Here is a 14,062-nt window from a genome sequence, read left to right on the forward strand (position 1 = left end):
CCAAATGCTTACCCTCCCACAGTGGGAGCTGGAGGGGTCCCTGAGGGTTCCTTCCGTTCTGTTTCTTCTTCTCACCAACTTTGTACAGAAGGGTCATGTGACCTTAGCCTGGGACAGTCACATCACCTTGGCTCAGCCCATCAAATACTTGCCTCCCTGAACTGCTGAATCTTGGCTAATTGACACAAGGTTTGGCAAGAAATTGTGTTCACCAAGGAGATCAAAGAGCAGAGTCTGCTACCAACATCTTCCAGAAAAATCTGGTGCCCACATGCTCCAGCCTAGGTCTTCAGCTGTCACTTCACTCTTTGGAGTCCTGACATGCTAAAATTAGCCAATATTTTTTTTACTTGCAACTAAAAAACCCAAGCGGATACAGCAAACATGCAGAGATTACAATTAGGTATTAATAAGCAACTAATATCTCCATGGAGGTGCATGCATCTGCTCTCCAAAAATACAATGGCAAAAAAACAGAGTCATGGAGTTACTTTTCTCTCAGAATGATGAGGTCCCGAGGTGGGAACTCCAGAGCTGGTATGGTGGCTCCACAGTGACCCATGCTCCACCTGGGTTTCTGCTTTACTGTCTCTAATCCATGCTTCCCTTTATAGGGTGTCCTTATGATCACAGATTGTCACTGTGGCTCGAGTCATCCCAGCCATGTTCCTCCCAGGACAGACACAGAGCCTGCAAGCTATGTGTGCTGGAACTTACTTCTGCCCACAACTCATTGTCTGCCCCAACCGTCAGGAAAGCTAACAAATGGAAGTATTTCTAAAAGTTGGTAAAATGACCTATTCAAATATACAGAAGCCCTCTCCTACCAAAGGAGAGAATGGATACTGCGGAGGCAACTAGCAATCACTTTCACACATTCTTTTTTTTTTTAATGTTTATTTTTTAGAGAGACAGAGCATGAGTAGAGGAGGAGAAGAGAGAGATGGAGACAAAATCTGAAGCAGGCTCCAGCCTCTGGGCTGTCAGCACAGAGCCCGACATGGGGCTCAAACTCATGAGCCATGAGATGACCTGAGCCGAAGCCAGACACAACCAACTAAGCCACCCAGACGCCCCCATACACTGCTTTCTTTAAAACTGCTGAAGCTTCAGAAGGATATACTGAGGATTCTCACTCTTCTTTTTTCAACCTTTCTTGGCCAAGCCATTGTGAAAATATTCCCTAGTCTAAATTCTGATTATGAGGGAAGCAGCAGGAAACTAACCATTTCCATAGACCTGACTTGGAATCATGGCTCCAGCACATTGTTACTGAATGACTTTGAACCAGACCCTTGATTCTTCAGAAACGTAGTTGCCTACCATGTAAAATCTGCCTTAATCAATGAGGACTGACCAAGGTTACAACCCATGGTCCCTTCAACTTCAAAGATGATATGGAATCAACATTTCCAATAGATGAAGTGTCCAATTGTGCTGAAAAGAGCACAAAAAATTTTTTTAAAGATACAATCGTCAGGGCACCTGGGTGGCTCAGTCAGTTGAGCATCCGACTTCGGCTCAGGTCATGATCTCACAGTTCGTGGGTTCAAGCCCCACGTCGGGCTCTTTGCTGACAACTCAGAGCCTGGAGCCTACTTCCGATTCTGTGTGTCCCTCTCTCTCTGCCCTTCCCCTGCTCATGATCTGCCTCTCTCTGTCTCTCAAAGATAAATAAATGTTAAAAAAAATTTTTTTAAGATACAATGGTCATAAAGTGAATAGGACTTTTATAGTTCTCAGCCTTTGCTCCCAGAAAGAGCTTGAATTGTGACTCAAGCTGAGGCAGGAATCGGTCTGTCTGGATTCCTTTAGAATCTAGAGAGGAAAAACTGCTAGGTTCCAAAGCCTGTGGTGAACTCACCTGAGGTAGTGGGGAGGAAGGAAAAACTGCAATGTTAGGACAAAAACATGCATGTTTGCTCCTGCAGGAAGACAACGGCGCTTGCATCCTTGGGTTTCCGCGCATATTGCAAGTTTCTGCTTTTTTTCCAGACTATCTTTTCCCAGGGATCTATATAGAGAACAGCCTTAAAAGAGAGATAGTATCTCTCTCCAAAGCAAAGGATAAATCTTCTTGCCCAGAGATAAAGATAGCGTCTCCCTCCAGAGTTGAGGGCAAGCATGCTTCCTTCCCACTATAAAAGAGTCAGGGGGTACCTGGGGGGCTCAGTCGGTTAAGTCTTCAACTCTTGATTTCAGCTCAGGTCATGATCTTGTAGTTTCATGGGTTCGAGCCCTACATCGGGCTCTGTGTTTGGGATTCTCCATCTCCCTCCCCCTGCACCCCCTCACTCACGCTGTCTCTCTTTCAAAATAAATAAACTTAAAAAAAAAAGAGTCAGGCTCCCTAAACTCAGGGAACCTCTCCTGTAAAACAATTCTCTGCATTTGTGGGTATCACCTGGCCCTCTCCCTATCACCCAGTGGGAATGGGGTTCAGGGAACTGGCACAAACACTGATACTCAAGCTACTGCTACTGTGTGAGGTAACAAAGTTCTTTGTCTCTGAACAAGAGTCTATTGGCACCCATAAAACTGCAGCAGGCTAGTGGAAACAGCCTAAATGTCCATCACCTGACGAATGGATCAAGAAGATGTGGTTTATATATACAATGGAATACTACGTGGCAATGAGAAAGAATGAAATCTGGCCATTCATAGCAACATGGATGGAACTCTAGGGTGTCATGCTAAGTGAAATAAGTCAGGCAGAGAAGGACAGATACCATATGTTTTCAGTCATATGTGGAACAGGAGAAACTTAACAGAGGACCATGGGGGAGGGGGAGGGGGAAAAATAGTTGGGGAGAGGGAAGGAGGCAAACCATGAGAGACTCTTGAATACTGAGAACAAACTGAGGGCTGAGAGGGATGGGGGAGAGGGGAAGAGAGGTGATGGGCATGGAGGAGGGCACTTATTGGGATGAGCACTGGGTGTTATATGGAAACCAACTTGACAATAAACTATTTTTAAAAAACTGCAGCAGGCTAACTGGTTGACTTTCAAGTTGTGAGTAGGGTAAAATCCCAGACCCTTCACAGTCTTAATATCTGTTTCCTCTTCATCATCACCTTTTTCCTCCCCTGCTTCTCCAATCTACCTTCTGAATGTAAACACTGGGTCTTTAGTTCCCATTCATCCCCCAGAAAATAGAATATTTTTAACATTTTCAACTAAATCATAGAAATCTCAAAATAATGCTCTGTATACTTGTAAGAACTCTCTGGTTGTGGAACACATCCCCCCTGGCACTTAGTTCCCTGCTGTGGCCAGACCCTCGGCGTGACATAGTTAAATCACACCCGCCTGTGGTGACAGATGCTTCCCATGGGACTCAACCACATAAAGCAAAGGGAATAAAGGGATTATGTGTCAAACCTAATGCTGCCCAGAAGCAACCCAAGAGCCATGGAAGATGTGTCTTTATCTCCAACTTCCAGCATCTGACATTATCATGCTGAGCTGCTGATGGCTGATTTTTTTTTTTTTTAAGAATTGGAAAGTTAAGAGAATGAGCCTGTAAATAACAGACTAAGCTGCCATAAATGAAACAGTCCATGCTGTTTGACTTTTCAATATTAAAAACCTTTAGTCACCCCAAATACACACAAAGAATGATTAGATAAGAAATCATCTACTCCTGGTCAAGCCCAGGGATGATTTGTCATCCACCGGAAAAATCAAACACTGAACAGTAATAAAAAAGATAGCAATCAACTGCCAATTTCATTCATTTCCAGGTACATTGGAAATTTAGCCTGCAGAGAGCAAGAGTGTGCGCTCTTCAGATGTCCAACACCAGCGTGACCTTCCCTTCCCTCTGTGAGAAGTCTGGAGTGAAAGCCAACTTTCTCAACTTCCATTCTCCTCAGAGAAATAATAAAGATTCTTTATTTCTAATAGCACATCCCTCTTGGCTTGCTTCCGCTAAGAGAAAGGCTTTGCTCTGGAATCACCAAATGTTAAGAGCTGAGTGGGACCTTGGAAATCTCCCTGCTCAAACTTTTACTTTCATATGAAGAACTGAGGCTCTGGGCAGTCAGTGATCAGACAATCACTAACCCCTTATCAGACATGGTTTGCAAATATTCTTTGTCAATCTGTAGGGTTGTCTTTTCATTGCATGGATAGTTGCTTTTGCTGTGTAGAGGTTTTTGGTTTAATACTGTCCCACCTGTTTTTTTTATTAATGTTTACTTGTTTTTGAGAGATTCAGAGCAGCAGAGAGACAGAGGGGGCTGGTGGGGAGTGGATCCAAAGTGGGCTTAATGCTGACAGCAGCTCTGATGGCAGCCAGCCGGAAGTGCGGCTCGAACCCACCAACCCTGAGGTGGTGACCTGAGCCAAGGTTGGACCCTCAACTGACAGAGCCACCCATGCACCCCTCACGTGTTCGTTTATTTTGTTGCTTATGCTTTAGGTGTCAGGTCTAAAAAATCATTGCCAAGACCCATGTCAAGGAGGGTTTTCTTCCTGTTTTCTTCTATGAGTTTCATGGTTTCAGGTCTTACATGTAAGTCTCTAATCAAACCATGAACACGTCATCAAGAGTCGGCCAAAGCTGTGTGGTTTTCACAAAATGCATGTTGAGGAAGTTCTTGAGTTTCTTCCTTCTGAGAGCAAGACTTTCTATTACATTTGGGGAACTTCTGGTGTATAATAATCTATTCTGAACCTTGCTAACCAGCTCCTCAATTACTGTCTTGGCTTTTGGGGCTAGGTAAACCCCAAGGAGCTGTTCTTCTCTCTCAGCTGTGCAGGGACACATGGAAGAAGGAGGAACTCTTCTGACGGCCCCTGCTCCCACCTCGCCCAGCCGTTTTCCACTTTGGGTCAAGAAGGGGTCAAAAACAAGTGCGTTTTGAACCACTTGCTCAGCTTGAACAGTATGCTCAGTATTCAGTTAAAACTTTTTTCCCCCCTTGGGGCACCTGGGTGGCTCAGTCAGTTGAGCATCTGACTCTTGATTTCAGCTCAGAAATGTGCTGAGCCCCATGTCGGGCTCTGCACTATCAGCGCAGTGGGATTCTTCTCTCTCTGCCCCTCCCTCTCTCCCCCTCCCCTGCATGCACACATGCACTCTCTCTCAAAAATAAATATTTTTAAAAGAATTTATTCTCATATATTAAATTCAGAGTTCACCCTTACCATCCCAAAATTCCAGTTTTGCTTGAAACATTGAAATTAGAACCAAAACATCACACGGCAATGACAAGGAAAGGCTGTCCTCTAGAGATGGTGACAAGAGCCCCCTAGTATATCATAATCCCCACTCCCCCCTGACACTCCCTGCCTATTCCACATAGAAAACCGGGTGTGCCACCTCTAGGTGAGGATTTATTGTAGTAGTCTGTTCATTTTGCAAAGAAAACATCAATTGATTGCCTATAAATGGCTAGCTAAACTCAAAAAAATCCCTGACAACATGGAGTTTATATTCTGGTGTGGGATGACAGACAACAAACAAATAATTACAGAGTATGCCAGGAAGTGATTGTTTTTTGAAGAAAATACTACACAGGAGATAATGGGGGGGGGTACAATTTAAAAAGAGGGTAGGCAGGGGAAGGCTCACCAAGACATTTAAATTAAAACTTAATGGAGGTGTAGGAATATGCCATACAAATATGGTTTGGGAATAGCATTACATGCAAAAGGAATAGCAAGTGCAAAGGCCTTGAGGCAGTGAGGCATTATAGAGAGGGCCATGGCTGGGGGCACAGACATTTCTGCATGTTCCAGGGACATTCACTGTGTCCCCTCCATTCTTCTTTCCCATCCCCCACTTCACCCCCAACCGGACTCCAGCAAAGTTAGTTCGTTAGTGCCACAGGCTTCACAGGGGATAAGTGCACCCCAGCTTGGAGGCAACTAGAAACCTCTCCAAGGTATCCACACCCATGGATCACTTTAAGGAAATCAAAATCTGGATTACCCACTCCCATCTCCACCCTTTGAAACACTGAGCTCCTTGTGGCCACTTCCGTAGTCGAGGCTTCCTGCCGGTCTGTTGGTCCCCTCTGCCACCTCTCTGCCTGCGGTCACCCATGGCTCTCCACGAACACCAGCCCTCTCAGCCAGCCTGACTCCTCCCACAGGACTTGGCCCACCCGTCCCTGAGCTGGGCCCTAAACAAAGGCAAAGTGCGAGATGCCCGTGCAAGGCACCAGGCAGGGCTGCTGGTCTCGGCCGGTGGTAAGCACGCTCCGTGAAGGACCAACAGTGGCATTAAAGACAGGGAATTTGGACCATGTCAGGAAGTTCTGAGTTCAACTGTTCAGAACTTCTGCTTAACGTTGTCTCCTCTATCCTCAACTCGCATCAAAGAAAGCAAGGCTCTTAAGATCAGGAGCAAAGCAAAGAATCATGCACAGGGCTTATGTTACCAAGCAGTAAATTCCTAGTAAGGCTTCGGGGCCCACTCATCTCTTTCTTTTTTATAATTAGAACCAGGGATGCCCGAGTGGCTCAGTTGGTTGAGCAACAGACTTTGTCTTAGGTCTTAGTCATGGCCCTGGTCATGATCTTGTGGATCATGGGTTCAAGCCCCGTCAGCATCAGGCTTGCTGCTGTCAGCAAAGCACCCATTTCAGATCCTCTGTCCCTCTCTCTCTTGCTTGCTCGCTCTCTCTCTCTCTCTCTCTCTCTCTCTGCCCCACCCCTACTAACACTCTCCCTCTCAAAAATAAATAAGCATTAAAAATAATAAAAAGAATTAGAACCAGAAGCGAGGGCATTATCACAGAGACGCCTACTCAAATTGGAAAATGAAGTCAATTGTTTTCTGATAGGAAACAAATAGATTTGACTGATGGGTTTGACCATGGGGGGCATTTTCCATAAATTAAATTTATGGTTTCATATAAATTCATGCAAAGCTTTCACATTCGATATAAAATATTACATTGGCAATGTTGTACTTCACTGACTAATGTTTTATTTTCTTATTTACAAATATACCAGATTAAATATACCTTTATTGAAAAAATAAGTATAATTAATAATAATTTGATCAGGATTAATAAATACTTTTCACTATAATTCTAAGAATTCAAGAGAATGAATAAATCTTACAACTCAATAAACAATCTTTTGCAATTCAGACTGTCTCCAGTTCTTTGTTTTTAATGAAACTGAAAGAAAACCTAACTGCATTGTCAAATGATATATCATTATTACAACCATCAAATAAATGTTGTGATATATCATTATGTGGTTGTTGTTATATAAACACAAAAACTTCAAACTAGTATAATAAATCTGCTTCCATAACTATTTAAGTATGAATTTTTTAATTTGCATCTATTAAAAAATAGGAATAGAATTGATGCAGCCCCAACCTCTTTCTGGCAATAAGTGATAGTCAACATGAAGACATGAAATATTTGTTAAAGACCTAATCATGTCATTTAGCAGATATGTTTCCAAAAAAAATTTTTTTTACATTGTATGACTAAGTATCAGAATGGTGGTATTATTATATCACGGCTCATAGCATACTAATACTATACTTGCGTACTACTGATAATTATAATGATTACTCAATCAGGAAGAATTTTTTAACACTTAGGATTCTATGATCAGGCTATAAAGGAAGAATTCAGTTTTAGTCAGTGAATTTTTGGTTTTAGAAGAACATGCTGGAATGCTCAATAAAAAAAAAACTTTCAAGCATAAAAAAGTATACATTAGGATATGATTTTGTAGAGTAAGCAGAATAGAAATTCAAAGAAAAAAAGTAAATATGTAAAATGTCCAAATGTTTTAGGAAGAGCTTATTTATGTATTTGAAAATAGATAATGATGGATATCAAAGTCCTATTTAGATTCCATGGAATAGATTTAAAAGTATAATGTAAGCTAATTTATTTATTTATTTATTTATTTTCTTTTGAGAGAGAGAGAGAATGTGTGTGTGTGTGTGTGTGTGTGTGTGTGTGTGTGCGCGCGCGCAAGTGGGCAGAGAGAGAGGGAGACACAGAATCCAAAGCAGTCTCCAGGCTCTGAGCTGTCTTGAACCCATGAGCAATGAGATCATGACTTGATCCAAAGTTAGACACTTAACCGACTGAGCCACCCAGGCCCCTCAAGTAAGTGATTTCTAAGTGTAAATATTTAGAATATATCAGAAGCTACATACTTTTCATTACATCAATTTTCTTAAGTGTGATAATGTTACTTATTGTCTTATGACAGGAGAACATCCATATTCTGAGGGGTACCAGCTGTCATGAAATTTCTCCATATTCATATATCAACTGGGCCATTATTAATTTAATGCTTTTATTTTAATTGGCTCATTTTCTTTAACTTAAATTAGTTCATTTTGAAAGAAAATGTTTTGTCATTAGCACAAATAGATAATCAGCATTACTTGTTATAAAAAGAAGATAAACATCAACAGACACAATGAAAATAGAGGACATTTTAACTTTCTGGCTAGATTCTGTCATTTACACGATGAATCTAAGCCTGAAACTACTCTCTCATATTTAAAAAAAAAGAGGGAGGGCAGGATTGTACTGCAGAGAGCAGTTTAGGGAGTGGTAGAAGGATTAACATAACAAAATCCAAACAGACTTCATTTTTTCTCTCAGGTGAGCCTGAAAACAAAGACAATTAAAAGGAGGGATAAGAAGAAAATCTTGCCATTTGTGACAACATGAGTGGACCTAGAGTGTATTATTCTAAGTGACGTAAGTCAGGCAGAGAAAGACAAACACCATATGATTTCCCTTACATGGGGCATCTAAACACCAAAGCAAATGAAGAAACAAGTCAGCAAACAAACATAGGAACAGACTCAAGGATCCAGAGAACAAACTGATGGCTACCAGAGGGTAAAGGGGCATGGAGGCTGGGCAAAAGAGCTGAAGGGGACTAAGAGGTACAAACTTCCGGTTATAAAATAACTCACAGGGATGAAAAGTACAGCATAGGAAATACAGTCAATAATATGGTAATAACTTTGCAGGGTGACAGATGGTAACCATGTTTATTTTGATAAACATATTCCGTGATGTATACAAATGTCAAATCACTATATTGTACACATGAAACTAATGTAATATTGTATGACAACTATACTTCAATTAAAAATAAAAAGTTGAAAACATTTTAATGTAGTGCTTTACGTGCTAAATCAATGAGGTACAGACTGCTAGAAGAACACACCAAGAGCTGGAGTTCTCAAAAAGGCAGAAGGGGCGTCCAAACAAAGGTTTACAGAGGAAAGAACACAAAGCTTGAAGGCTCCGTATGACTTGGGCTGACTGCACCTCCTGGCATTCATGACAGAGTACTAGTCTTCCCAGAGTAGTGACTGACAGCACCCTCTTTCATCCCAATTATATTGTCTGGACAGTCAACTGGAGGTCTCCCCAGGTACGGCCGGAATGTTGGAATATGGCAAGGAGAGACTAGAAATGAGGCTGAAGAGCTGGGCAGAGCCCAGCTGAATCCTGAGGGCAATGGGGAGCCACAAAAGCACTGGAGCAGAGGAGTGCCCTGAGACAGCATGTGAAAAAGGCTAAGTGTGGCCAGTGGACTGAGGGTGGAAGACCCAGTGGAAGTGAGGAGAGCAGCATCAGTGGGAAAGAGGAGAAATGACCTGATGCTAATGATTCCGGGAGGCAGAGTCATGAGGGTGTGGTAAGTGATCGTGGGCATCAGGCCAGGGTACAGAACAGGAGTCATCGAGGATAATAGCCAGGTTTTGGCTTGAGCAACTGTTTGAACAGTGGTGCCACTCATTCAAACTGGAGATGAAAGAGAAGGAGAAAGTTTATGGGAGACTTAAGTGTCGCTTGGGTCATGTTGAGTGTGAGGTGCTAAGTGGACATTCAATGGATATGTACAGTAGAACCTACATGTACAGGTGACAGACAGTGTGTCAGCATTAAATAAGAACTCCTCAGTGTGTGCACACACACGCATGCACACACACACACACTTCCCACATACATAAGCACCATCTCTAGAAAGGACCACTATGACAGTGACAGATGGTGCATTCAGAACCCCTGAGGTGACAGGCACAGTTTAAAAAAGCCTTTCTCCTGACAAGTGAGTGTGCTGCCAGCCCTCCCTGGGAATGGGAATCAGGGAGGCCAAGGGTGGTGGACACCCAGCCCACAGACGGGATTGTTCAGAAAGAGTTCCTGAGGTTTGGGCAGAGCTGGGCGAAGCTCCAGCAGGTAGAGTAGAAGAATGTGAGCCAGCAGAACAGAGTGTGAAAGAGCATCCAGAAAGAGGAGGAAAGCAAGAGTGTATAGTGTTTTTCGATTTTAAAAGAGAGAATGATTTAAGGAGGAGGAAGAGGTCAAACAGTCGCTTATAATAGTGACAAATGGTACCCAGATGACATGGTAACAACCAAGAGGTGTCCACTGGACCTGACAACAAGGAGGTCACTATGGCCCTTGGTTGGACAGCTTGGTTGGCAGTTGATGGGTAAAAGCCAGACTACAGTGGCTTGAAGAGTGATTAGAGGTAAGAAAGAGAACTCTCAATCAAGACAATTGCCTGTGACCAAGACAAGAGGAATAATGTGACTCCCAATCAGCAATGTGAATTTCTTAGTGCTGGGACTGTGACCTGGGCTAAGGGAAAAGTGATAGGAATTCCCGGCCTGCCACCCTGCCAGTATCAGCCCATAGAAATCATCACTGGCCTCACGGGCTAGGGTGCCGCTGCAGTGCCACACCACACATTCCATGCCCAGCCAGAAAAATCATATTCAAGTCTGGACATGGGTCTTATCCATTGGTCCCCAGGAACCCTCCTCAGAGAACACAGAACTATATCTCCTGCATCTTCATAATCTCAACAGTAATATCAACTATTACTATGCAACTAGACTTCAAAGAGCATTTAGTTTACATTTAGAGAATATTATATACTCTTTAAAAACAATCCTATGCCATAAACACAATTATCCACATCTTCTAAATGAGGAAAGTAAAGATCAGAGAGGTTAAGGTACTTGCTCCAGGTCACACAGCTATAGGATGGCAGAGCCAAGATGCAAGCCACATTTGTCTGACCCTGCCAGAACCCTCTGCTCCCCACAAGGCTTGGTAAATAGGAGCATTTTACTCAAAATTGCCCAAGGCCTCTTGATGCTAAAATAGGGTAAATTGTACAACTCATTAAATCTCTGAGGGACAGAGAATTGTACAGGCGCTTGATCCTAGCCTGGAGTCTGAAGAAGCAAGTTCAGGGTGCCTGGGTGGCTCAGTTGGTTAGGCATCTGACTTCAGCTCAGGTCATGATCTCACAGTCTGTGAGTTCAAGCCCCGAGTCACGTCAGGCTCTGGGCTGACAGCTCGGAGCCTGAAGCCTGCTTCAGATTCTGTGTCTCCCTCTCTCTCTGCTCCTCCCCTGCTCATTCTCTGTCTCTCTTGCTCTCAAAAATAAATAAAACATGGGGCGCCTGGGTGGCTCAGTCGGTTAAGCCTCCGACTTTGGCTCAGGTCAGATCTCACATTTGTGGGTTCGAGCCCTGCATCAGGTTCTGTGCTGACAGCTAGCTCAGAGCCTGGAGCCTGCTTCTGGCTCTGTGTCTCCTTCTCTCTCTGCCCCTCTCTCTCACATGCTCTGTCTCTCACTGTATCAAAAATAAATGAAACATTAAAAAATAATAATAAATAAATAAATAAAACATAAAAAAAAGAAACAAGCTCAAACTCTGACCTTGGGTGACTAATTCACATAACTCCCTGGGCCTATTTGCTCATGGATCAAAGAGGGGGAAGTGTTGACCTGATCACATACACCATCATACTTGAGGTGTATTTGAGGACATACTGCCAAAATGCATGCTTTTATGTATTCTCTCATTTATAAGGCAGAAATGTGCATCTTAAAGAAGAAATGTTGCACATATTATTAAAAGACATAAAAATAAAATACTTAAAAGGATGAGATAAAGATGAAATAAGGAATATTAATTGAGATAAAGACAAAATAAGGAATATTAAATGTCCTATTGATACTGATGGCTTGACATATATCAAGGCAAATATGAATTGAGGTAAGACTGAATTATCATCATAATAGTAGGTGGTAATCTATAGACCAAATATGTTGATAATTTCAAGACACTTTTCACTGACTTCTTACCAGGTTAAATGGAACGGTTTCCATTTTTCCCTCCTGATGGTAGTTGATGGAATCAGGCAGCACTGCCGTGTCCCTGTGGTCGCCTGCACTGTATCTGAGGTGTTACCTTCAAATGGCAGTGTCTTTGCCGAGTGTCCATTTGGTGAGAGATAGTTTCATTTAAAGAAGGAAATAGAATTCATAAATCTACCTACATAGGCACATGTATTTGTTTCCCATGGCTGCCATGACAAAGTACCACAAACTAGGTGGCCTAAAACAACAGAAATTTATTCTTTAACAGTTCTGGAGGCTGAAAATCTGAAACCAAGGTGTCGGCAGTGGCACGCTCCCTCTGAAACCTAAAGAGGAGAATCTTTCCTTAGCTCTTCTAGCTGCTGGGGTTTGTTAGCAATCCTGGCATTCCTTGCCTTGCTGATGCTTCATTCCAATAGATGCCCCTGCCATCACGCGGCTGGCCATCTTCTCCCCAGGTGTCTCTGTGTCTCTTCTCATCTTACAGAGACACCAGCCATATTGGACTTAGAGCCCCTCCTAGTTCAGTACGACCTCATCTAACTTAACTAACTGTATCTACAAGGACCCTATTTCAAAATAAATCACATTCTGAGGTAGTGGGGATGAGGACCTCAACAAATCTTCTTGTGGGGCCAAATTTAACCTATAACAGCACACATAAATATGCTGAAAGGAAATAAAACAGGGAAGGCAGCTTTGTCCATGCTACGGACCCTCCATCTTTGTCTCAGACAGCGGACATACTATACAAGAACCGTGACCTTCTGATGCATAGAGCAAGTAAGGATGCCATATCAAGACATTTATTAATTTAAGTTTTTTTTAATTCCTGAAATGGACAGGGGCATCTGGGTGGCTCAATCAGTTAAGCATCTGACTTCCACTTGGGTCAGGTCATGATCTCACAGTTTGTGTGCTCAAGCCCTACATCAGGCTCACTGCTGTCAGCACAGAGCCCACTTCAGATCCTCTGTCCCCCTCTCTGTCTGTCCCTCCCCTGCTTTCTCTCTCTCTCTCTCTCTCTCTCACAAAAATAAATGAAACATTTTTTAAAAAAGGAAAAAAAATTAATTCCTGAAATAGGAAACCTGCAAAGGGGCTGAGAAAGAGCAGCCTGAGAGAGAAAGAACAAGAGTGTGAACTTGTTCAGCAAAGGGAGGTACGTACTTCAAGAAAGGAGGTGGGCAGAGACAGCTGAAGCCAGAGTCACTCTAATAATGTCTAGGAGGTCCCCACTTCATGACAAGAACATCACAATGGCCCTTAATTTCTTTGGTTTTACGCTAACACCCTCTTCTCCAACCATGATGGATGACCTTGTGTCGCCTGCAGGGTAGGGTGCAAGCACTTTGTTTTAAAGACTTCTGTCCTAGAGGAGCCCAAAGCTTCCTTCCAACTTAAACAGTGAATGTCCCTTCCCCAGAGGTTACTTCCCAAATGACGAAGAAATCAGATGCTAGTAAATAATATCAGCTTGAATTGTGTAAGAATTTTGAGAGGGCAGAAAGGGGAGGCATAAAAAGGACACCTGGATATATTATCATAGACATTGTTATCTTCAGGGCATGCCTACAAGGAAAGAGTGTAGAAATTTTTTATGTTGAAAGAAATTTGAGGGTTTTATTACTAATCATTAGTAGTAGTATTTCCCACTTACCATGTGGAAGGCAGCACAGTATACTGGTTATGGCATTAAGTTTGGAGCCAGACTCCCTAGTTCAATCTAACCTCTGCCACTTACTAGCCGTATCACACTTGGTTACATAATTTTGTGTGCCTCGGTTTCCTAATCTGTAAAATCTGTTATAACAGTACTGCTTAATAGGATTATTTTACAAATAGGTATGTCTTAAGTGTGTAAAACAGTGTCTGTCACATAACAAGAGGTATGTAAGGTTTAGTTGCTGCTGCAGTGAT

The sequence above is a fragment of the Suricata suricatta genome, chromosome 3 (genome assembly GCF_006229205.1).
Source record: "Suricata suricatta isolate VVHF042 chromosome 3, meerkat_22Aug2017_6uvM2_HiC, whole genome shotgun sequence".
NCBI lineage: Eukaryota > Metazoa > Chordata > Mammalia > Carnivora > Herpestidae > Suricata > Suricata suricatta.